Source organism: Mirounga angustirostris, unplaced genomic scaffold (assembly GCF_029215605.1).
Source record: "Mirounga angustirostris isolate CCGP_5_RB_7025 unplaced genomic scaffold, mMirAng1.0.hap1 SCAF_1, whole genome shotgun sequence".
NCBI lineage: Eukaryota > Metazoa > Chordata > Mammalia > Carnivora > Phocidae > Mirounga > Mirounga angustirostris.
In genome coordinates, this window is record NW_026991709.1 from 85,756,905 (window position 1) to 85,782,696 (window position 25,792).

At 41.6% G+C, this 25,792-nt stretch overlaps 1 long non-coding RNA gene across 1 annotated transcript in view; it reads left to right on the forward strand.

Annotated features, from left to right (window-relative positions):
• Positions 1-20,858, forward strand: part of LOC123863608 (uncharacterized) — a 44,202-nt gene extending 23,344 nt beyond the window's left edge. The window contains exons 2-3 of the long non-coding RNA XR_006795593.3: positions 18,649-18,802; positions 19,595-20,858. This is a non-coding gene — a long non-coding RNA (uncharacterized LOC123863608). The remainder of the gene's footprint in view (positions 1-18,648; positions 18,803-19,594) is intronic.
• Positions 20,859-25,792: the final 4,934 nt, after the last annotated feature.

Here is a 25,792-nt window from a genome sequence, read left to right on the forward strand (position 1 = left end):
CCCTAATGTGATGTTATTAGTAGGTGGGGCCTTTGGGAGGTGATTAGGTCATGAGGGTGGAGCCCTCATGTTTGGGATTAGTGCCCTTACAGAAGAGACCACAGAGAACTCCTTTGTCCCTTCCATCATTTGAGGACACAGTGAGAAAACAGCTGTCTCTGAACCAGGAAGCAGGCTCTCACCAGCCACCAAAACTGCCCATGTCTTGGTATTAGACTTCCCAGCTTCCAGAACTGTGAGAAATAAATATTTGTTGTTTAAAACACTCCGTCTGGGTGCCTGGGTGGCTCAGTCAGTTGAGCATCTGCCTTCAGCTCAGGTCATGATCCCAAGGTTCTGGGATCGAGTCCTGTGTGGGGATCCCTGCTCAGCAGGGAGTCTGCTTCTCCCTCTCCCTCTGCCCCTCCTCCTCGCTTGTGCCCTCTCTCTCTTTCTCTCAAATAAATAAATAAATAAAAATCTTAAAAAAAAATAGAACAGTCTATGCTATGTTTGTTATAGCAGCCTGAACAAATTAAAAAAGCCTCTAGAACTATGTCTCTACATACCAGGCTCCAATTCACTACCCCAATAGAAAACTGAGATTTTACTCTGTAGAGAGGTTGAATTAGAGAGCGTTGATTTGGGAATATGAGAAGTAGCAAAAGGAAGGGAGATTCTACTGGGAAGTGAGGGAAAGTTTGCATAATTAAGAGCTGGACTCTAGTCTCCTGCCCCAACTCAGCTGTCATAAGACTAATTTTTAGGCTTACAAATGGGAGGATTCCTCTTTTGGGGACCCAGTTAATCCAAAGAAAAAGCTTACAGATATTGGCTGTAGGGAAAGTGGGCCCCAAGGGAAGTAGCTGGGTGCCAGCCTGATCACCCTTTAGTGAAACCCACATTTAGCTTCTAACCAGCTTTTTTGGTGCCTTACTCTTAAACATGGAAAGAACCTGAGAACCATGAGAAGCTTGAGAAAAGTATTTAATATGAAAGAGAAAATGAAAAAACATTTAAAAAACCTAGAGGAAAAGAGACAATCCAAGGTGAAGATGTTATTGAATCTATACAATAAGAAAAGGGTGCTCTAAAAATGAATATTCGGTGTTCAAGAAAGAGGTTTTTGGAAATTAAAAACACATTAGCTAAGCTAAAAATTAATAGAAGCTTTGGAAGGTAGACTTCTTCAAAGTGGGGAAAAAAGAGCTAAATAAGGAGAGAAAATATAAGGAAATAGGCCCATTTTATCAGAACCCGTCTTCAAATAAAGGAATTCCCAAAAGATAGAACATAGAAAAGAGAAGAGGAAATAATCAAGGAAAAAAATACAAGAAAATTTCTCAGAAGTACACGAGTCTCCAGACTGAAAGAGTCCACTGACAGCCCAGCAAATTGAATGAACAAAAACAACACAAATCCTACACGAAGACAAAGCATTGTGAGATTTTAAAATATTAGCGTTAAAAGAAGATTCTAAAACTCTAGGGATGCCAGGGGAAGAGATCACAAACCAAGGAAAGGAAAGCGGCACCACTATAAGGCAGTGCCTTCAAAATTCCAAGGGAAAATGAAATCCAATCTCGAGTGCTATAGCTACCAGTCAAACGTGAGGGTAGAATAAACCAGCAAGACCAGCAAGAAAAGACCAGCAAGACTTCAGAATCTTTACTCCAATGTGCTCTTCTTCAGGACGCTCTGGAGATGTACTCCATGAAAACAAGGGAGTGAATCAAAAGTGGAATATGGGGGCTCCAGTAAATCAGGAACACAACATCAGAGAAAGGAGAGGGATGATGGGATGGGTGATGGGAGAGAGAATTCCCAGAGCACTGTAGCACAGCAGGCCTAGAATACAAACAACTCAGATTAGAGCAAGAAGGGGCAGAGCTTGAGACAAAAGTACATTTAAAAATAAGTAAGTAGATAAACTAGTAAATTGTTATTTTTTAAGATTTATTTATTTGAGAGAGAGCAGGGGCGGTGGGGGGGAGGGGAGGAGAGGCAGAGGAAGAGGGATTGAGCTCTGCATCCCTGCATCCCTGCTCAGCGGGGAGCCGGCTTCTCCCTCTGCCTGACACTCCCCCAGCCTGTGCTCTCTTCTCTCTCTGACAAATAATTAAGATCTTTAAAAAACAAAAACAAAAGGGTATGGAGAGGGGTGGAGGAAGGGACTGTAGTTGTATATTAGAAACCTAATAAAATGATTTAACTTTTAAAAATATATACATATATTACTTTGATAAGTAAAACATTACTTTAATAAAGACACCATAACTTATACACATGAAACTAATATAGCACTGTATGTTAATTATACTGGAATTAAAATTAGAAAAAAAAGTAAAATCAGAAAAACAAATGCAGAATTATAAAAAAAATGAAATTGGACTGGCCGATTATTTCTTATGTTTGAACACATTGAAGGAGTTTTCATAGTTCTGAGATTTTGTAATAGGTAAATAAGAAATTCCTAAGCAAATATCAATGGTTGTTATTCTAAATTAAACCCAAAGAATGCATATATAATTGTGGTACTTTTTTCTCAGCATATTATCACAGTATGTTATTCAATATCTGAGAATGTTATTTAATCATGATAATGTAAACACTGGAGAGTGAAATTTTTTAACAATGATGTAATTCTTCCAAGAAGATAAGAAGAGGTAAAAGTTATGCATAGTGAAATGAGTTTTTGAGTGCCGAGTCCTCATCCATTACAGAAAGTTAATAAATAACCTCTAAAACTGACTCAAAGATGGTAGTATAAATATATAGAAATAGGGAAGTAAAAATAGGTCAAGTAGTGAAAAGGCAGTAAGAAATGGGACTTAGAAGTGGGGCATGGTAGAGCAGGGATTGCTACTTTTCTTTTTTAAAATCTAAAGTACTATTTGATCTTTTAGGAACATATACATCTATCACTTGGATAATAATCAAAATTAAAAATCAAGTCCAATAATTGCAAGAATTAAAACAAAAATAAGTACTGAAAATAATTGAGGACTTATGTGAAAAAATCATAATAACTGAGAAAGGAAGGTAGATAGATGAAAACAACTGGAACCACAAAGTAATCTCTCTGTCCCTGTCTCTCTCTGTGTGTCTCTCTTTCTGGTCTGATGCTGTCTGTGCATCTCATTCATTTTCCCCTCACTGCAGATCAGAGTTATTGGTGCTCAGTGGGGACAGAGGGACTAGAGAGATGTGGCTCCTAGCAGTTCTGGACTCATTATTCTCATAGTTTTGCTGGTTGAGAACAAAGGATTCTTCCAACTCTTGTTAAAGAATGACTTACGCTTTTCTCTCTACAGCTCTCTTCTGTATCTGCGAAGGCTATTTTAGTGTTGGTGATTATGCAAATATTTGTAAATAAAGATTTTATTTCTTGTATTTGCAAATATATTTCATTTTCATAAGAGCTTAAAGTCTCATAATGCTTTCCAGTAATAGCTGTTGCTATTACCACTTTGGTGAGGAGATAAAAAAGAAAACGAACAAATTAGTGACAAGTTTTCTTGGACATAATAACCAAAGCACCTGCTTAAGCGGTACCACATCTTTTTAGTCTAGCAGTGCTCCTTTCTTGACAGAAGTTATTCCTTGCTATGGCTGAGATCTTGTTAGAAATGCAGAATCTCAGGCCCTAGAATCTGAGAACTGTGTCAGAATCTGATTTAATTAGCCTGGGCTATTTTTGTTTTGTTTTTAACACCCCACGTAACTAGGTTGTTAACTAACGGTCTGAACAAATCATGATTCTATTCCTGCTTATTTAATATTTGTGACTGGGTTAACAGAGTCAGTGTTTTTCAAACATTTGTGTTCATATAGGTCACCTGGGAGTCTTATTTTTTAAACTTTTTATTTTGAAATAGCTATAGATTCACAGGAAGCTGCGAAGACAGTACAGAGGGCCTGTACCTCTCACTCAGGTTCCCCCAATGGTTACATTTTGTGTAACGCTAGTATACAGTAGCCAAACCAGGAAATCCATATTGGTACAATGTGTTTATGTTGTCCCATGCCATTTTGTTACCTGTGGAGATTACTGTAACCATCGCTGCTGTATAAATGGAAGTATGGAACTATTCCAGAACCACAAAGATCTCCCCTAAGCTATCCCTTAATAATCACATGTCCCCCTTTTCCTCCACTTACCATGTAACCTCTGGCAACTAATCTGTGTTCCAGCTCTATATTTTGGCCAGGTTGAGAATGTTGTATAAATGGAATCATACAGTATGTGGCCTTTTGAGATTGGCTTTTCTCACTCTGCGTAATACCCTTGAGACCTATCCAAACTGTTGCATGAAGCAATAGTTTTTCTTACTCCTTTTTATCTTGAAATAGTTATAGATTCACAGGATATTGCAAAAACAGTACAGAGAACCCCTGTTTCCCTCAATGGTACCATCTTAGATAACTAGGTACAATATGAAAACCAGGAAACTGACATTGGTACAATCCACAGACCTTATTCAGATTTTACCAGTTTTCTGTGCACTCATTTGTGTGCATGTGTGAGTCTATATAGTTCTTTTTTAAAGATTTTATTTATTTATTTATTTATTTATTTATTTATTTATTTATTTATTTATTTGACAGAGAGAGAGAGCACAAGCAGGGGGAGCGGCAGGCAGAGGGAGAGGGAGAAGCAGGCTCCCCGCTGAGCAGAGAGCCCCATGTGGGACTGGATCCCAGGACTCTGGGATCATGACCTGAGCTGAAGGCAGACACTCAACCGACTGAGCCACCCAGGTGCCACAAGTCTATATGGTTCTATGTAATTTTTTTTTTTTTTTTTAGTGCATGGCGGGTGGGAGGGGCAGAGGGAGAGGGAGAGGATCTTAAGCAGACTCTGTGCTGAGAGAGGAACCCGATGGGGGCTCAATATCACGACCCTGAAATCATGACTTGAGGTGAAATCAAGAGTTGGATGCTTAACCGACTGAGCCACCCAGGCGTCCCTGTTCTATGCAGTTTTAACATATGTAGATTCATGTGCCCAACACCACAATCAAGGTGAAGAACTACTCCATCACCACACAGATCCCTGTGTTACCCTCTTATAGCCACACCCATCCCTCTTCCCTCTTCTACCCCATCTCTAACCCCTGGCAACCATTTATCTGTTCTCCATCCCTATAATTCTGTCATTTTTAAGAATGTCATATAAATAGAATCATGTACCTGTAACCTTTTCAGATTGACTTTTTTTCCTCCCACTCAGCATAATGCCCTTGAGATCCATTTAAGTTGTTGCTGGTATCAATAGATTGTTCCTTTTTATTGCAGAGTGGTATTCCATGGTATGGAGGTACCACAGTTTGTTTAACCATTCATGCATTACTGGACATTTTGTTGGTTTCCATTTTGGGACTATTACAAAGCAATCTACTATGAACAATCATGTACAAAAAGTGTGTTTAAAAAAAAAAAAAGCCCAGGCTGCAGACTAAATCAGGATCTCCATGGTGAAACCCAGGAATCAATTTTTAAAAAGTTTCCCAGAGAATTTCATGTGCATCAAAGATTTCTGAAGCCTAATTTGGAACTTAAAACCAAATTAAGTTTTAGAAAGCTGTAAATTCTGTAAAAATCATTTATTAGTGACAGTATCATTATTCACCTATGAGATGCTAGGCATTATACTCATTTAAACCTCTTAACAACCCTGTGGGGTGTATATTATGACTCTCTCTTTACATATGAGAAGGCTGAGGGATGGGTGAAATGGGTAGATGTGGTAAAAAGGTATAAACTTCCTTTTATGAAATAAGTTCTGGGGATGTATTGTACAGCATGGTGACTATAGTTAATCATATTGTATTGTATATTTGAAAACTGCTAAGAGAGTAGATCTTAAAAGTTCTTATCACAGGAAAAAATTTGTGACTTTGTGTGGTGATGGATGTTAACTAAATTTACTGAGGTAATCATTTTGCAATTTATACAAATGTCAAATCATTATGTGGTACACCTGAAACTGATATAATACATGTCAATTATTTCTTAAAAGAAAAAAAATCTTTCCTTAGAGATATCTGTTAAACATCCTGTATCATAAATTAATTGTGGTCCAAGAGAGAAAAATTTCAAGAGAGATTTTCTTTTCTTCTTTTAACTCAAGAAAGTATTTTAGGATAAGACTTCGAAGAACCTTACAAGGAAAAAAATCCCACAACTTATAGATTATAAAGAAAAAAGAAGGATTTGTCTTTATTTTATTTTTTTTTAAGATTTATTTATTTATTTTAGGGAAAGAGGAGAGATACAGCAGGAAGGGCCAGAGAGAGAGGGAGAGAGAGAATTCCAAGCGGACTCCCTGCTTAGCCCAGAGCCCAAGGCGGGGCTTGATCCCAGGCCCTTGAGGTCACGACCTGAGTCGAAATCATGAGTCCAGTGCTTAACTGACTGAGTCATCCAGGTGTCCCAAGAAGGATTTGTCTTTAAAACAATATCTTACACAATTTGGAGCCAAGTAAACTTAATTACCACGTGAATGATCCAGAGAGGCAAATTAATTGTAATAGGATAAATTTTGCTCTATATCCAAATTTTGGTTCTCTGTATCCATGCAACTCAAATGATATGTGGAAAAAAAAATGGAAATGATCTCTATCTGGGGATAGCCACATTCATTGAGCAAGCTACCTTACTAAAGTGTGTGGATCGGAAGGAAGTGAAGGAGATAGACTTACAAATTTCTTTGAGGAGTGCCTGAGTGGTGCAGTCGGTTAAGCAACTGACTCTTGATTTTGGCTTAGGGCTGTGGTCTCAGGGTAGTGAGATTGATCCCTGCCATGGGCTCTGTGATCAGTGGCAAGTCTGCTTAAGACTCTCTTTCCCTCTGCCTCTGCCCCTCCCCTCTGCTCTGTGTGCGTGCTCTCTCAAATTAATAAACAAATCTTAAAAAAAAAAAGAGAAATGTCTGAGTAGAATTTTTGAGAAGGCTATTATAGTGCTTGACAATACCAAATGCCAGGGATACCAAATGCCATCATGGAATGTCCACTGAATAATTCGATTAGTGGCCCATTGTCAGATGGCCTGAGGGAGAGAGAGAGAGAAAGAAAGAGAGAAAAATGATGGCTTCAGCCTGCACCTGTGAAGTTCAAAGTTTGAGCCTGCCAGATCTTCCCTTCCTGATACTCTCTGTCTTACAGATTTTGAATTTGCTTAGACAGCCCTCATAATCAAATAAGCTAATTCTTTGTGATGAATCACACACACACACACACACACACAGAGAGAGAGAGAGAGAGAGAAACAAAGGATTGAGCTGGAAACATAAGTTTTGGGAATCATGATTATAGAGATGCTTATTTTAAACCATAGATTTCACTAAATTGGTTGGGATCACCCAAGGAGAGAGTATATAGAGAAAAAATGAGAGGAACAATGATTGAGCCCTGAGTGGTCCAACATTTAAAGCTCCAACAGAGTGAGTGAAACCAGAAAAGAACACAGAAGAGGAGTGGTCCCTGAGGTAAGAGAGAGTGAGGGGAGTGTCATGTCACAGAAGCCACCAGAGTACAACTGTTTCAAGAAGGGAGAGGCCACATGAGTCTAATGCTGGTAAACTGTTCAGTAAAATAAGGTGACCATTGGATTTAATAATAACAATGACTCAGTGTTTATGTAATACATTTTGGAGAACTTTTATGAAAACTGGAATGTCAGGTTTTTCTCACATGAGTCATCGGGAGGTCATTATGGTCATTATTATCTTTTTTTTCTTAATGAGGAACCTAGGCTCAGATTTCAGGGAATTGTTCAAGCTTAAAGTAGCTGGTTATGGCAGACCTGGGTGAGAACCAGATTTCCTCATTCCAGCTCCGTTTTCTGATTCTAAATCCTGGTTGGCATAGGAATCACCTGTTGAACTTTCTAAAAATGCAGATACTCCAAACCTACCACAGAAAGGCCTCAACAAGGAACTCCGGGATAAGGGCTGGGGAATGAGCATTAAAACGAAAAGAAATCAATCCAATGAGAAGTTTTAATGAGAGGCAAGGGTTGAGGATGTTCCGTGTTCTGAGCAACCTTTCAATTAGACTTCCTAGGATTAAAGTCTATGCAGGGTTTGGGTAACCTAGTTCACAAAGCTCAGCTGAACCGTCTTTGAGTTTCCTCAGGGTGGAAATGCTAATTAACCCAACATGTTAACGCGTCAGTTCAATCTCCTAAGGTGTTTTCTTCTAATTAGTCTCCTGCTCCTGAGTGGAGAAAGCATTTCCCAAAAGATGGTTCTTTCCTTTGAAATTGAACTTCCACATTAAACTTAGTTGTCTCATCAGGTGAATTTCCATGACCAGGTCCCCCAAGTTAAGAATCATTTGGTATAAAAAATACAACTGAAGGGCATGTGCAGAGATAACTACCTAAGTTTATGAAATAAGAATGGTGTCCAAAACATGAGTTTTTTACCTATTACAAAAGAGAAAAATGTGTTTTAAAGGTAATTTATTTTTATTTTTTTATAGGTAATTTAAAACAAGGACTCAACTTGATTACATTCTGAGCTACTTTAAAAAAAATTTTAGCAACCTATGCTCACTGGGCATTTCCAGCCCTTCTGTAAGAGGTCCTGCTGTACCTCTTCTTTTTCCTGGAGTAGTCAGTCTACACTAGAGCAACCTCGGGACCAATCCTGCTTAGACATGGCACCTTAGAAGGACCCTTTTGCCTTTGCCTTTCATTCATTATTCTGCAATGTCTTTTCCCACGTCTTCCTCTAAGGGTTTTCTGCACATTAGAATCACCTGTGAGTTTTAAAAAAATTGATGCCTACGCCCCTACCTCCAGGAGTTTAATTTCCTCAACTGCTGTCTCTATTACCCTGTGTTTGGACTTGTACAGTAACCTCCCCACCTTTAGTCTTTTAGCTAACTAATCCATCCTACATATTCCTGACAAGTGAATCTTTCTAAAACCCAACTTGGTGCATTTAAAAGATTAAAGATAAAAAAAGATCTTCTGCCTCTCCTCACCATGCACAAAAGTTAACTCAAAATAGATCAAAGACTTAAATGTAGGAGCTAAAGCTATAAAATTCTTGGAGGAAAACCTATGTATAAACTTTGTGACCTTGGATTAGACAATGATTTCTTTTTTTTTTTTTAAGAGGGGTAGGGAGGAATAGGGGGAGAGGGAGAGAGGAAGAGAGAGAATCTTAAGCAGAGCCCTACGTGGAGCTGGATCTCACAACCCAGAGATCATGACCTTGAGCCAAAATCAAGAGTCTGACGCTTAACCGACTGAGCCACCCAGGCACCTAGACAATGATTTCTTAGATAGGACACCAAAAGCACAAGGAATAAAAGAAAAAATGGATAAACTGGGCATCATTAAAATAAAAAACTCCCATGTCTCAAAGACTGGAAGAAACATTTTGCAAATATACACCTGATAAGAGACTTGCACCTGGGGGCGCCTGGGTGGCTCAGTTATTAAGCGTCTGCCTTCAGCTCAGGTCATGATTCCAGGGTCCTGGGATCGAGCCCCTCATCGGGCTCCCTGCTCCGCGAGAAGTCTGCTTCTCCCTCTCCCACTCCGCCTGCTTGTGTTCCCTTGCTCTCTGTGTCTCTCTCTGTCAAATAAATAAATAAAATCTTTTAAAAAAAGAGAGACTTGCATCTGGATATATAAAGAGCTATTACAACTTAATAAAAAGATAACTCAATTTAAAATAGGCAAAGGAAGAGGCATTTCCTCTAAGAACATAGACCATGGCCAATAAGCACATGAAAAGGTGCTCAACATCAGGGAAATGAAAATCAAAATCACAATGAAATATCACTTTAACCCACTAGGATGGCGATAATAAAATAAGATAATGACAGGTGTTGGTGATAATATGGAGAAATTGGAACCCCATACATTGCTGGTGGGATTATAAAATTGTGCAATTGCTTTAGAAAATGATTTGGCAGTTCCTCAACAATTTAAACATGGAACCATAACCCAGCAATTCCACTCCTAGGTATTTATACCCAAGAGAATTGAAGACCAGCATCCACACAAAAACTTGTACCCAAATGTTCAGAGCAGCATTATATTTTTTTTAAAGATTTTTTATTCATTTATTTGACAGAGATACAGCGAGAGAGGGAACGAACACAAGCAGGGGGAGTGGGAGAGGGAGAAGCAGGCTTCCCTGCTGAGCAAGGAGCCTGATTCAGGGCTCGATCCCCAGAGCAGCATTATTTTTAATAGCCAACATGTGGAAACAATCCACATGTCCATCAACTGATGAATGGGTAAATAAAATGTGATATATCCACACAATGGAATGTTAGCAAAAAAAGAGAAATGACGTACTGATACATGCCACAACATGGATGAACTTTGAAAACATGGTAAGTGAAAGAAGCCAGTTCCAAATGACCATATGTTGTTTAATTCCATTTATGAACTGTCCCAAAGAGGCACATCTATAGAGATAGAAAGTATATTAGTGATTATCTAGGGTTGCAGGGAGAGGGGGTATTGAGGGGGTTATGGTTAGGGGTGTGGGGCTTCTTTTTAGGGCAACGAAATGTTCTAAAATTGACTGTAATGATAAATACCCAACTGTATGAATACACAACAAGCTGCTGGATTGTACATTTAAAGAAATTACCTTCTGAGTTTTTTGAATGCCTTAGCCTGGTTTTCACTATTATCTACGGTTAGGGCTTCTACTCTGTTCTAACTTTTAGTTTTATCTCCTTTTATCCTCCTCCCTGTGCTAGGTGACAGCCAAACTGGTCCTCTCCAAGTTTCTCCAACAGGTCTTGCACTCGCTTTCCTCTTGTAATGTCCCGCCTGCCCCCTTCTGCCTGCCATACTGTATCTTCCAAAGTCCACAGGAAACACCTTCTCCTCCATCTCTGCCCATCTCAATTCCCATGTGAGTTTTGCTCAATCTTCTAAGTGCTTAGTTATGGCAAAAGATGGGAAACCTTGCCTCTTCCACCTTCTTATTCCCCAGGGTATGTCTATTTAATTTCTTTCACTCTCTCTTCTTAATTATTGCAAAATATGTGAGAAATACAGTCCAAATTCCCTTGGTAAGAGGGGGAGAGTTCAAAGTACACTTTCATTTTGGGTAAGTTGTTTGTGAAAATGTTCATACGTTGGTTAGTGTGCATCTAGAAACTGACCGTCAAGGTCAGGTTGCTCCAACCAGAACATAACTGTGGGGAGAGAAACCTGGGCATGAGTCAAGATTCCAGGTGTCAGCTTATAACAAGTCCCCTCTTTCTGAAGGGAGTGAGATGGCAGGCACACAGAGACCGTTCCTCAGCGAGGAGTCCTCCCACACCATCTGCTGCTCCTGGTCACAGGAGTCCGTAGGCAGCTCCCAGACACAAGAGGAGGACTGCCCCTCGATTGCTTGCCTACAGTGTCCTCTTCTTCCTTTACTCAGGATACGAGAGGTACTTTTCCAGGTGGTGTTAATAAAGTACAAGAGGGACCTAATTATTTGTCTTTAATCACATGTTAGCTGTGAAATTAGAAATTGAAGAACGGAAACAGGAACACAAAACCCTGCTCAGGAATCAGAAAGAAAATTTGAAGTATGTCAAGTTGGGCAATTTAAGACCCCAAATTTTTACAGAAACTTGAGAATTCAAGAGTTGCTTTGGTTGAATTTCTCTTTCCATTCTAAATGTTCCTAAATTAAGATTTTGGAAAGTTATAATCTCAGGTTAAGATAATCTAAACTGAAGTTTGCCCTACATTCCATAGTATTATGCTTTTTTTCTCATTAAAAATTACTCAAGGGGTGCCTGGGTGGCTCAGTCAGTTGGGCATCTGCCTTCAGCTTGGGTCATGATCTCTGGGTCCTGGGATAGAGCCCTGCATTGGGCTCCCTGCTCAGCAGGAATTCTGCTTCTCCCTCTCCCTCTACCCCTCCCCCTGCTTATGCTCTCTTGCTCTTTCTGTCAAATAAATAAATAAAATCTTTTTAAAAAATTGCTTAAGTAATACATGGTGTAGTAAGAAATTCCATCCCTAAGGAAGCAAACATAGTTCAGTAACTGGTTTGTATGTATAGCATTTAACTTATCCTCTCTTGTGTTCTGTAAATGGAGAGGCACCATACCATGTGTAAAAAGCATGGGCTGTGGGGTCAGGCAAGGCTAAGCTCTAGGCTACTGGATGTTTTCCCTGAGGTAAATTGCTTAATCTCTCTGAGTCTGTTTCTATATCTGCCAGCCTCCTGAAAGGATGGTTTATGAGGATTAAATGAGATAATTATGATTTAGCATATAGTGTTTGGCACTTGGTTAAGTCTCAATAATTGGGAGCCAACTAGAGAAGTGCATACAAATGTTCTTTTTTACTCAGTTATAAGCCCTTTCAGGATAGCAACCAGGTTTTATTCCCACAATGCCTAACAGAGTTGAGACTCAATAAAGTTTGTTGAATGAATGAATGAGTGAGTGAATGAGTGAGTGGAGTGATCTTTATTGGAGTCCTTGATATAAATAAGCAGTAAAACTTTCAGTAGTGAGTTTTTGTTTTGCAATTTTTTTTTCTCCTGCATGGTTTTCTTTTTTCTGAAGTCAGTCTGCTTGCTTTTTCTTTTCTTTTCTTTCTTTTATTTATTTATTTTTTTTTAAGTAATCTCTACACCCAGTATGGGGCTTGAACTCAGACCCTGTGACATTAAGAGTTTCATGCTCTTCCAATTGAGCCAGCCAGGAGTTCCTGCTTGTTTGTTTTCATAGAAGATTTGATTGAAGTCTTTTTTTTTTTTTTGAATGAGGTTTTATATGCTCTGAATGCTTCACTTGCAAGTGTTCTTCCCCCACTATTTTCCCTTACTGAGGAGTGATGGAGATTTAGAGAATGCAGGGATTTATATCACAGACTTCACAGTGAAATTAACACTAGAATATTTAGGCTTCAAAGACATGGAATTAATTCTTTTTTTTATTCCGCTAAACTCTCTTTTCTTCTGCTTTTCTGTTATGTATAGATAATCTATTAGATAAAAATCATCTCTAAAGTTCTTATTTCTACTCAAAGAAAGCACTTCCCAGGTGAGAAATGGTATCCCTTAAACAATATTGTGCAGTTTTTGCCTGTTTTAAAACGGTGTATAAATCATACTGTATATATTCTTCTGTGTCTTGCTTTTCGCTCAACATTTTGTTGTAAGTCACCCATATTATTGAATGTAGTTGAAATTCATTAATTTTGTTGCTCAGTGATATTCCTGCATGAATATTCTATACGTATATATAATGCATTCTACTGAAAATAGATTCCTTCCTATGTACATTTTCATGTATATGTACATTTCATATGTATTCTGGTCTATATGTACATACTTTTTCTAGGATATATACCCAGGAACATAATTGCTACATCCCTGGGTAGGTAGATCTTCAACTTTACTAGATACTACCAAGTTGTTTCCCACAGTGATTGTACCAATTTACAATCTCACTAGCAACGTATGAATAGAGTTCCATGGGTTCTGCATCTTTATCAACATTTGGTATTTCTTTACCCTTTTCCCTTTCTTTTCCTTTCCTTCTTTTTGTAGCAATTCCAGTGTCAGTATAGTGTATATCATTGTGGTTGGAATTTGCATTTCCATGATGACTAATGAAATTTAGTACCTTTTCATTGGCAATTTGGATTTCCTGTTTTGTGAAGCATTTGTTTAAGTTTTATTCATTTTCTTTATTGAATTACATACCTTTTTCTCAGTAGATTTGGCCTGTCCTTACTTTCATGAGTAATGTAGGTGGGTGTTGACAGAGTGGAGTTTTGTGGTCATAGACAACCTTTTCGAAAACTGCCAAAAGCAGTTTAAGTTATTGGGGAAGAGGTTGTAATCAGTTCTCCTTTTTAGATGTTATCTCCAGGTGGTACATGAGCTTCTCTGTCCTTGAGCCTGGGCAAGTGACTCTCAGTAAGATTTGAGTAAGTGCCATCAAGGGAGGACTCAGGAAGGAAACTTTCCTACTCACTGCTATCAGGAGATCATTTAATGGAGGACATCAGAGGGTGTCCATTGCTTGGGGAAGGCCTCCAGTTAATTATTACCTAGAAGCTGAGAGCAGAACATGGTCCGCTCAATCCCCTAAACTGGCGAGTCCCCTTTAATCAGTGTTTTGAAAACATTTAAATTCCCATCAGACTAATTAGTTCATCTGGAAACTAATGTTTACTTGGAAATGAGCCAAATGAAGGGGATTCTTTGAAATGATTTCCTGGAGGAATGTGTCTCCCCTCTCCTTACATAAAGGTAAAGTGAAGGATAGAGAAGAAAGCAGGAGAGAGTTAACTGCAGTTTCTAACCAATAAGTTGCTGGAACATTTCTGCATGTCTTTCCAAGTTGTTTTAACAGCGTCGATGGGCTGATTCTGCAATATAATGACTGGTAGTTTCTACACGTGAACATTTTTGTCTTTCCAGGGGATCAATCTTATGAAGAGTTATTTGTTTGTTTTTAAATAATGCTTGAGCTGGTTGGAATCTTGCAAATCCTTTTTTCTCCGACAAAAATGGAATTACAGCTTTTGATAAGCTCCACAAGGGCAGGGATTTGGCTCTTTTGTATTTACCATGGTTTTTCCAGACCTAAACCTGCCATGGACAGGCACTCAAGTATTCATTGAATGAATGAATGAACGAATGATTTTCTGGCACTAGAGATGTATTGAAAGCTAATAGCCCCGTAACAGAAGGAAACAAAGATGATGCTTGTCACTATGTGAACATATGCAGGCACACACACTCACTGCTTTGATCTGACCAGGTTTATGACTTTCCAGGGAAAGAGATGCACAGCCGCCGCTCCTTTGAGGATAGTGTATATAAATAACTAATGTCCATGAAAATAGTTTTATCGTCATAAAACACAAGCAATAGACTTAAAGATAAGGTTTTGGTTCTTGAGGGCAAAAACTGCTTTCCTCTCTTCTATTTCTAAGGATCCTCTGACTTAGAAATGCCTACCATAGGCTCTGTGCATAGGAGGTTGTCAAAAAAGTGTGCAAAGGGTAAACATTGTTTCAACACAACTTACCTGGAATTGTAATTTAATTTACTGCCAATCAGCACACTTTTTGCAGCATTTTTTTGCCTGTTGGAAGTAAGCCCTGAGGCAGGAAGTGAATGGGTGGGGCAGCAGCATCTTCATCTCTGTGTTCTTAGTGTATATGGCCAGGTATATAATAGGACTCAATCACGTTGGATGAATGCATGCACCAATCCTATAGAGAGGAGTTGAGGAACAGAGGGTGATTAACTTGGAGAAGGAGAAGTCTCGGGCAGGAGACAAGATCGCTATCTTTGGATATCCGAAAGCCCAACCTGTGGCAGAAGGAGAGCAAATGAGGACACTATGTGGAAGCTTCGCATAGGCAGATTTTTGTTTGTAGCATATCCGCAGAGGAACAGCTTGATCTTCAAACCAAATGTGAACGAAAACAATTGCATTTATTTTTCCTGGAGGAATTTCCAAGGCATTTTTATGAGGCACCTCATTTCCCCCTATTACTCATTCCCTTATTTTCTCTGAGGTTCACTGTATGGGTTCCTTGATTCTGCAGGACAATTCCAGCTCTCACACAGCATATCTGCTTCCTGGAGAAAGATGATTCTCTCAGGGTCATTACATCCAGGTTTCAAGGCTTAGGATTCCATGGCTACAATCAGCTAAGAACAATGCAGTTCTTCCTTTGCCTAGAAAAATAGAGATCTAAGACATGTGGTGAGGTATAAATCAATTTCAGGACTGACTAGACCTCCAGATTGCTCCTGATGAGTATCATACTTGCTAAGGACTCCTCTTAAATCAACATGAAAAATTAGTCTCTGTAGACAGCGCTGTCTGTTGTTCTTGGTATTATTTGTGCATTACTTTGTTATTAATATGCATGGCATCTTGAATTAAATACACTAGTTTTACCTGGATTTTTGTTGGGCTGATAAGAGTCTCAATTACTGGGCTATTACACATCAATCTCTTCTGCCTTAAATTCAGACCTCATTCCTCGTTTGAAAAATACAAGTAGTATAAAAGAAATGCTATGACTTAGAGAGAGAGACCCAGAGAAGAAATAGAGAGTGTGCCAACCTGAAGTCTGCTCTGAATTCTTATATAATCTTAGGTAAATTGCCCAACTTATTAGCATCACATTCTTCTATCCATATAGTAATGTTAATAGGAGACATTTACTATATTCTTCCTGTTGAAAGATGGAAGTATGCTTAAAAAATTCTTGACATGTAATATTAAATTGCCCCTGAACATAGTGATAAAATGACTAACTTTGAAGTCATTAAGTCATATATTAAAAAAAAACAACCCTATATTCGTACTTCTGACTTTCTTTACCAACAGGGCTACATGGGACCTGGCTTGGGGGCACTCAGGGGTTGGGGTTTACAGAGTGAATCACGGTGGCTCATACTGTGTTCAACTGGATAGTGATGGGTTAGATGATTTCAGAAATATAGCCTATTGTTCTAGGTTGCTATTGTGAAAGTTCAGCTCTAAGTGCCTTCAAGCACGAATTTCAAAGACTTTAATAAGAGAGTGTGAGTTGGGCGCCTGGGTGGCTCAGTCGTTAAGCGTCTGCCTTTGGCTCAGGTCATGATCCCAGGGTCCTGGGATCGAGCCCTGCATCGGGCTCCCTGCTCCGCGGGAAGCCTGCTTCTCCTTCTCCCACTTCCCCTGCTTGTGTTCCCTCTCTCGCTGTGTCTCTCTCTGTCAAATAAATAAATAAAATCTTTAAAAAAAATATTTTTAAGAATAATATTTTGGGCGCCTGGGTGGCTCAGTTGGTTAAGCGACTGCCTTCAGCTCAGGTCATGATCCTGGAGTCCCGGGATCGAGTCCCGCATCAGGCTCCCTGCTCGGCAGGGAGTCTGCTTCTCCCTCTGACCCTCTTCCCTCTCATGCTCTCTCTATCTCATTCTCTCTCTCAAATAAATAAATAAAATCTTAAAAAAAAAAAAAAAAGAGAGTGTGAGTTATAAGCCCCACTTGCTACCTGTGTGATTTGGGGCAGCTATGAAACCTCACTGGGCCTCCGTGTCCTCATGTGAGGAATAAACACATCTATCTCCTATAGGGTTGTAAGGGTTAAATGAAATAGTACATGTAAGGTGCCAAACCAAGCGCCCGTGACCCTGTTGAAATAAATTTTCCCCAATCTTCTCTCTGATTGTGAGGAAACCAGGACATGAGGGTTTTAGCACAAGCTCTAGCTCTTTTTTTTTTTTTTAAAGATTTTATTTATTTATTTGAGAGAGAGAGAATGAGAGAGAGCGAGTACATGAGAGGGGGGAGGGTCAGAGGGAGAAGCAGGTTCCTTGCTGAGCAGGGAGCCTGATGCGGGACTCGATCCTGTGACTCCAGGATCATGACCTGAGCCAAAGGCAGTCGCTTAACCGACTGAGCCACCCAGGCGCCCAAGCTCTAGCTCTTAAAAAGAACCAAGGTGCAAAGAAGTTTAGGCGGTCACAGGAAGTGGGTGGCTTTGGAAATGCAAGTCTGCTATCCTCAGGTTTGATCCTTCATGTGATCCAGGTGCTCACTTTCTAGAGCCGTGCACACTCATTGTCTCTCCCCCTTTACTCTTGCCCTGATGGTCTTTCTAGTTAGTTGTAGTCCAGGCTTTTGAAGCTTCCTGCGCTCAGGATGTAGGAATGTTGAAAGACATAATAAGACTATTCTGGAAAGAAGACATGTCCCCTCCTTTCCTGGGTATAGCTGTAGACCATGGAGGTTCCCTAGGAAGTAGGTGAGAAAAAACACTGTAGCAGGTGCCAGGGGCATCTTTGCAGGGGCCCCTCGTGTCTCTCCACAACCCTAATCACCAACAGCGTTCCCCAAGCAGAATGATGAAAAAGAAAAAAAGGCAAAGAGTCTACACACTTTAGGAAATGGGGCAATCTGAAATGTTAAGGATAATAGATTTATGGCGCACTCTTGTTTTATTTCATCAATATTTATTCATCACAAGTTTTAATTTTATTTTGTCAATATTGATTATTCATAGTGATGAGGAAAACAAGCTCTGGGGTCAGGAAAACCTGGATTTGGATGTTAGTCACAATACTTACTACTGTAAGTAGTAAGTGACCTCCCTTCTCTGAGTCTCAATTTCCTTATGTGATGATGAGGGCTTGAGAAATGGTAGCTATTATTATTTTGATCTTGTAATATTTAAGATTATGATTTAATTATTATTTAACAAACACATAAAACTAGTCTTTTTTGGAGCAGGTTTTCATCTCTTGCCTGATTTCCGTTAGGGTTACTTTGCTTCTTTGTTTTTCTGTGTAATCTATTTACTTTGATGTGTAAAGCAAAGAATTATAATATAAATCAGGAAAGAAAATATTCTCACTTGTGACTTGTGACTCTAAATATTACCTTGTCTCAGAGGGTGCTTGTTTTAGCTACGTTGCCCCCGTGGGTGGTTGAAGTGGGATTCTTTTGTGTGTCCCCTGAGTCAGCTAAGGCATCTGACATTATCTGATGTCCTCAGCCTACTCCCCACGGCCCCAGCAGTAGAGAGACTCAAAAGGCTCTGATGAACTTGGCACTCAGGTTTCCCTTCTAGAAAATGGGGAGAAATCACCAAAGGGATTAAATTTAAAAAAACATTTAACCACCTGTTGGTTTTACTCTTTAACACCAGCCGATCAGTGGCAGAATCCTGGGAAGAAAAGGCAAAAGGAGGAATCAGTGTTTCGGATTCTTGAGTCACCTGCTCTGTGGGCTATGGAGCATCTAAAGTCAGCCCCACACATCACTACTGCCCAGGATCTGTGCTTTGGGAGTGGATCTAGAAGGTACAAAATCTTCCTTTCCTCTGGTCTGAATTGCTTTCTAAAAGCTCTTCCTAGATGCACAGGAATGTACCATGCAGGGAGGTCTTTGCCCATCCCAACCCTGGGTCTGCTGTTCCTTAACTTGGGGCGCGTGGTGGATGTCGAGCAGGATGGATTGAGCCATTTCATTACTTGAGCAGGTTCCCACGAGCCCTCGCACATACCTTTATTTCTACGCTTGTCATACGTGATTATTTTTTTATAGCTTTGTCCTCAGCAGGAAGATGAATGCCTCTGGTAATGTAAACTCCCAGGGGCACCATTCGCATGGTAGCTGGTGTGAATGGCGCCTCCTGGAGGTGTGCAGGGCACAGCCTGGGCAGGCCTTTGGCGGCTCTGCCTGGCGATGAGTTGGAGTGCTTAGTTAGTAGCCTGGCCTTGTACATCTTTTATCCTGGCATCTGGTACATGACAAATATTTGCTCACCAAACATTTTTTGAAGGAATGACACTGGCCCTACCATTTATTTTAAGTTGATGTGACCCATTTTCCTGATCCTATGATCCTATTATTATGAGCCCCCGCTTCTCCCCATCCTAAAGGATTGATGTTACTGGTGTTTTTTTGTGCATAGAGAGGTGAGCTCATGCCTGGAGGGAGCTGGGGGTATTCAGGCTGCTTGATGCCCTTGGGGTCTCTCCTGCTGGAGGGGGGGGTGGGTAGACCTCGGGGCTAGTTTGGTCCAGGCTTGACACACTTTTGATGCTGAGAAACAACTCAGTGACCTTCTGACCTCATTTTCAATGTCACAGATGTGGCCCTGGAGAAGGACCAAGTTTATATCTTCAGAATATAATAGCGCCGAGTTGGGTCACAGCTGCAGCAAAATCAGCCCGGAACAGACACACAGGATGTAAACAAAGTGGGAACGAATTCCGTCCGTTTTCCAAATTTGGAGTTTGGAGCTGAAGAGTGAGATTGTGGGTGGATGATCTGTTTTGGATTCTTCTGACTTCCTGGATTCATACTTCAGTGAGGTGAAATTCAGCCCAGAATGCTAATGGCACCAGGACGGGAAAGCCCTCGGATTGTGCCCTCACCCCTGAGTGCTCCCGTTCAGGTGGGTAAGAAGTTACAGAGCCCTCCCCCGGGGCCCAGGCTTCGGGTGGCCTGCGGGATTTTCACTTCCTCTGCTCCTCTCACCTCACACTGCCAGTCTTGTGTTGTAGGGGAAAATCAGCCACATCCTCCTATGGTTTTCAAGAAATTAAGCTTCTGAGTTCACCTGACCTGCTTCATTTTTGTTGAAAAGGAACATAAAGGCATTTAGCAAATCCTTTTGTCCTCACAAAGCCTGGCTTTCCAAATCTACTGTGTCCATCCCAAATCACATAATTGGATGTCAGAGACTGAACACTGAGTCCTTCCTCATGCCATTCCTGTTGTAAAAAAGAAGAAGAAGAAGGTAGCGGGAGGGGAAGAATGAAGCGGGGGAAATCAGAGGGGTAGACAAACCATGAGAGACGATGGACTCTGAAAAACAAACTGAGGGTTCTAGAGGGGAGGGGGGTGGGAGGATGGGTTTGCCTGGTGGTGGGTATTGAGGAGGGCACATTCTGCATGGAGCACTGGGTGTTATGCACAAACAATGAATCATGGAACACTTCATCTAAAACTAATGATGTAATGTATGGGGATTAACATAAGAATAAAAATAAAAAAACAAAAACCCTATGCCTCTTGCTCTCTGCCGAGGCGCCCCGGAATGCCTGTAGAGAGATCACGCAGGTGAAGAAGCAAAAGAGGAGCTTCCATTATTGGGTTTTCAAAACGTTTCTTGTAATAACAGAATCCATGTCAAGGCAAGGGGCTCAACAAATCCTCGGCTTCTTAGAAGACAGAAAACATTAAATGAAGGAAAAGGAAAGAGACCCAGTACCGAGTGTCAGGACGCGAGAATATGGTTTTCCTTCAAATTTCTCAGGCAGTTTGTGCTGTTGTGCTACCCCTGACCCCTTACCCGAAGCATCTCAGTTACCTCACCCGAAATGGAAGCATAGCCGGGCGCATACCAGGTTTGGAAATCCAGCTTCTGTAGTTCTCTTCCTGAGGAAGAGAAATGGAAATTCATTTAGTTTATTAATAAAGTGTTAGTAAGATTGACAGGCCCTGCTACAAAACACAGTTTGCAGTAAGTATATCTTCGCATTTGGAGCTTGCCATCCAGGCCAGGATTACGACTTGTGGGGTTTCCTTTGCAGCTCCCCCCCACTTTGTTTTTAACTTGGTGGAGAAATAGGGCCTAGATTTCTCAGCTTGGATGAATGAGATAGGGTGATCCATGAAGTTGCTGATTGTCTTTGCCCCTGTGGCTGCAAAGCTGGGCACCTAATTGTGTGCTCTGGAAATAATCATGGTGTAATATGTCCTTACAGGGGGGCCTGCTTCCTTATTGCCCAAATCACGGATGTATGATAATTTAACTTTGCCAATATTGGTAGATAGTTATGGGCTTCAGTTTATGATTAATAATTGGCACAAAGAGCAAATTTGTTTTTCTAGAAGCTTATTTGCTCCTTTGTGGATCATTAGGCATTTAAAGTGGGTTAAGCTGACATGCTCTCTTCATCATCTTTACCAGTTTGTGAATGGGTCAGGTCTTCCGTAAAGGAAAGCAGAAAATAGGAATGCTTACTTTAAATGGCTTTCTAAGTGGCTTAGAGATCGGCAGAAACTCAACTCCCTAGCATCAGCAAAAAGTGAATCTATTGGGGTGCCTGGGTGGCTCAGTTGGTTAAGCGACTGCCTTCGGCTCAGGTCATGATCCTGGAGTCCCGGGATCGAGTCCCGCATCGGGCTCCCTGCTCGGCAGGGAGCCTGCTTCTCCCTCTGACCCTCCCCCCTCTCATGTGCTCTCTCTCTCATTCTGTCTCAAATAAATAAATAAAATCTTTAAAAAAAAAAAAGTGAATCTATTTACTCATATCCGGGGAAATGTAGCCAGGAGTGGATAGCTTCAGGCACAGCTGGATCTGGGGGTTCAAACCCTATCATCCAGGCAACGTTCCTCTATCGCTTTGCCTTGTCTGTTTTACAGGCAGGTAAGATGGGTGACAATAGCCCAGGGCCCATATTCTCCAGCTTAGCAACCCTGAGTGAATATAGAACGTTTCTCTTCCATTGCCCTGACATTATTCTCAGAGAAAACACTCATTTGCTCAGGTTAGGCTTTGCATTCATCTTTGAATTCATCCCTGCGACCAGAGGGATGGTACATGTGAGCTGGACAGTCTGGACCAAGTACTCATCGCTGTGGTGGAAATGATGGGCACTAATCCCAGAAAACGTTCCTTTTGTCTAATTGGCTCTAACTTAGTCACAAGCCCACCCCTAGTCACACAACTGACCAAAGAGTGTGATGTTATTTATTTTTTTTAAAGATTTTATTTACTTACTTATCAGAGAGAGAGAGAGAGAGAGGGAGAGAGAGAGCACACATGAGAGAAAGCATGCACAAGGGGGAGAGGGGCAGAGAGAGAAGCAGGCTTCCCGCTGAGTAGGGAGCCCAGTGACGTGGGACTTGATCCCAGGACCTTGGAATCGTGACCTGAGCTGAAGGCAGATGCTCAACAGAGCCACCCAGGCGCCCCAAGAGTGTGATGTTCTGATTGGCCAAGCCTGAGTCACCTGTGTCAGGGGAGACAGAGACATAGGACAAGAACTGAGAGTGAAGGAGGTGTGGTGCCATAAGAAAATTGGGGCACCGGCAGAAGGGAGAATAGAAGTTGGCTAGCTGAAACAACAAATATTAAGAGACTTCAATAAAAGCTTGCCTTTTTAATTAATTAAATTATTTTGAAAGATTTTATTTATTTATTTGACAGACACAGCAAGAGAGGGAACACAAGCAGGGGGAGTGGGAGAGGGAATAGCAGATTCCCTGCTAAGCAGGGAGCCTGATGCGGGGCTCGGTCCCAGGACCCTCGGATCATGACCTGAGCCAAAGGCAGACGCTTAACGACTGAGCCACCCAAGTGCCCCAAAGCTTGCATTTTTTAAAAGGAAGCTCTACAAAAAAAAAAAAATAAATAAATAAAATAAAATAAAAGGAAGCTCTACACCCAATGTGGGGCTTGAACTCACGGCCCTGAGATCAGGAGTCACATGCCAGCCAGGTGCCCCAGAAGCTTGCACTTACCATTTAAAACTTTTGAGGTTGGATTTGTTTTCTTTTCTTTGCAACACTATCTTGAGACCTAAGGAAATGTAAGTTTGCCCTGACTACAAATACCTATATTAATAGAGTTGTTTTTTTGTTTTTGTTTTTGTTTTGTTTTTTACACAGTTCTTCCACTAATCCTTATAACAACCCCATGAAGCTTGTAACTGGTCTCATTCCACAGGTGAGGAAAGGAAGGTACAGAGAGGTTAAGCAACTAACCGCACACTATGCCCCAGTAACCAGAGAGGCCAGCGCTCAGACTCAGGCTGTCTGACTCTACCTCTGCCTTTTCCTCTCTGCCCCGTGAGAGAGAAAGAAGACTCAACGAAAGCAGGTCCAGTGGGAGTGGGAGCAGGGCACAGATTCAAGAGATTGTTCAGAGGAGTTAGCAGCAGGCTGTAGTGACTCACGGATGGGGGGTGAGGTAGAGGAGATGACTCAGCCTTCCAGCTTGGGTGACCGATGGAGGGGGATGTTGCTGCCATTAATTCAGATTGAGCTCACAGGCGGAGATGGTTCCCAGCCTCTCAGGTACATCCCTCTTCTCGTGTCAGTTCTTGAGCCTCCACTGATGAGACCCGGGAGTAACCATCCCCCTTTCTCCAATGCCTGCCCCTATCTGGTGGGGCTCCTTCTGCTAGCCCCGGGATCCAGTGGTCTGCCTGGATCTAGCTTTTATGAGGGTCGGATGGTCTAGCCTTTGTGTGCCTCCAGGACTCAGGTTCGGACCTAGGGCTTGATGACCCTGGGAGTGAGTCCTGGGGCTTGGGTGGCCTGAGTTTCAGAACACAGTAAGCTGCCTCACCTTCTCCTCCCTAGTCCTCATACTCTAGTGCTGCCCTGAGAACTGGTCTAATGGCTGGGCCCTGGTGTCCTGCTCAACTTTTGCAAGCCCCTTCTGTCTGCCTTTCTGGCATGTTGGTCAGGGCCGCACCTCACATGGACAAAATCCCTCTGTGACGAGCTTGACTCCTGGATATCGGCCACAGAGGGGATGCCCCAGAGTGTTGCTTTGCTTGACTATTTGCATGGCCAGGAGCCAGTAGGCTTGCCTCTTCCAACTCTGAGATCCTGCTTCCCCCACTTGGGTGTCCCGGCCATAGTCGCCAGGTTTATTCTTGTTCCTTCTGCTGACCCAACTTCCTCCCACCCTGGAGCCTTTCCCCTGGCTGTGCCCCTGCCTGCCATGCTCGGCTCCCTGGTCTCCTTGGCTTCTCTCTGCCTCGGGCCCCAGCTGACCTGCCATGTTCCCATTCAATGTGGCCTGCCCTTCTACCCGTCTCTTTCTACATCATCATCCCCATTTCTCTTTCCTCATCACATATTTGGAATTCTTTCATTTGGGTCCTTGTTTCCTATCTGTTTCCTCACTAGAATGAAAGCTCCTGGAAGGCAGGGACCTCCCCTCCTACGCTCACTGTTATATTAGAGGGTCTGGAACAGCGCCTTCTACACAGAGGTGCTCCATAAATGATTCATGGAGTGTTATTGATTCTTGATTGTTGAGACCACATCTGGTCTGGTCTATGCTGGGGAAGAAGACTTGATGGATTTTGTGCGGGCTGAGTTGGAGGGCTGGCCCCTTGGAGCTGTCCAACTCCCTCAGCCCAAACTGCCCACCTGGTCTGCCAAGCAGACTCTTAGATTCAGTTCAGAATTGTCCTCTCGAAAACCCTCCCTTGCCCTGACCTCCAAGCACTAGTCGTTCCTCTTCCTTGCTCTCTTAGTACCTCGTTTCAATCTTTAATTACACACCTTCACACAGCATTGTGTCCTTGTTTGCGTACCTATCTTTCTCCCCAGTTAGGCCGTGAGCATTTTGCCAGCAGGAATTCTGCAGGGTTTGTCTTTGGATCCCTAGTGTCTGACAAAGACTTAGAATTCAATCCCACAATTATTTGTGTGGAATAGACAAGTTGGTGGGTGCATTGGGAAACTGGATGTGTGAATCTGATATGCAGGAGTGAAGTCAGGGTGGGTGACGCAATCATTAAATTAACCAATTTAACAGCCATTTATCCAAAAACCATGCCACTAAAGAAAAAAGTCTTTGACACTTGAGCCAGTCAGTTGCAAAAGAGTTCAGATCATCCTTATTGTGTCAAGTTAAGTTTATCTGAGCCATCCTCGCATTCACATCCTGTTCACATGCTCCTATTCACAAGCCTGGGATACAAGAGGCTCTCTTGGGATAAATCCAGAGTCATGGTTCTGACGTTCTTAGCTCTTGAATGACTCTATTTTCACCTAACCTGAGTTACAGTCACTAGCTCTTGTGAGACCAGCCTCATTAATCATAATAGTATCTGTGCTGGGGAGGATGACTACTTCATCCCCCGCCCCTCCACAGGGAGACTCAATGACGTACAACATGAGGGTTAGCTCAGGCTCATTCTATTCACTTTTGATTCATTGCATCCTTTGGTCTGCTGTGTTATCACAGATTTGAGATCCACAACCATAATTCAGTTGGTAATTTTATGTAATGCCATCCCTGGGGTGAAATTTTAATTGTGAAAAAAAATTAGTTGTTTATTCACTAACCATTTGTAAGTTGTGGATTACATAGCAGGCCTTGTGCTAGGGGCTGAGGACAGGGATGTGTAAGATCAAGTCCTTGTCTTTGAGGAGCTGACAGTCTAAAGGGCAATTCAAGATAAGAGGGCAGATGATTTCAATCTGATTTGTGAGGGCCATAGTAGGGTAAAGTCTTGGGGGATGAACACAAGCGGGTCAGACAAAGGATAGGGGCAGAGAGGGAACAGCAAGAACAAAAAACAGGAAGGCA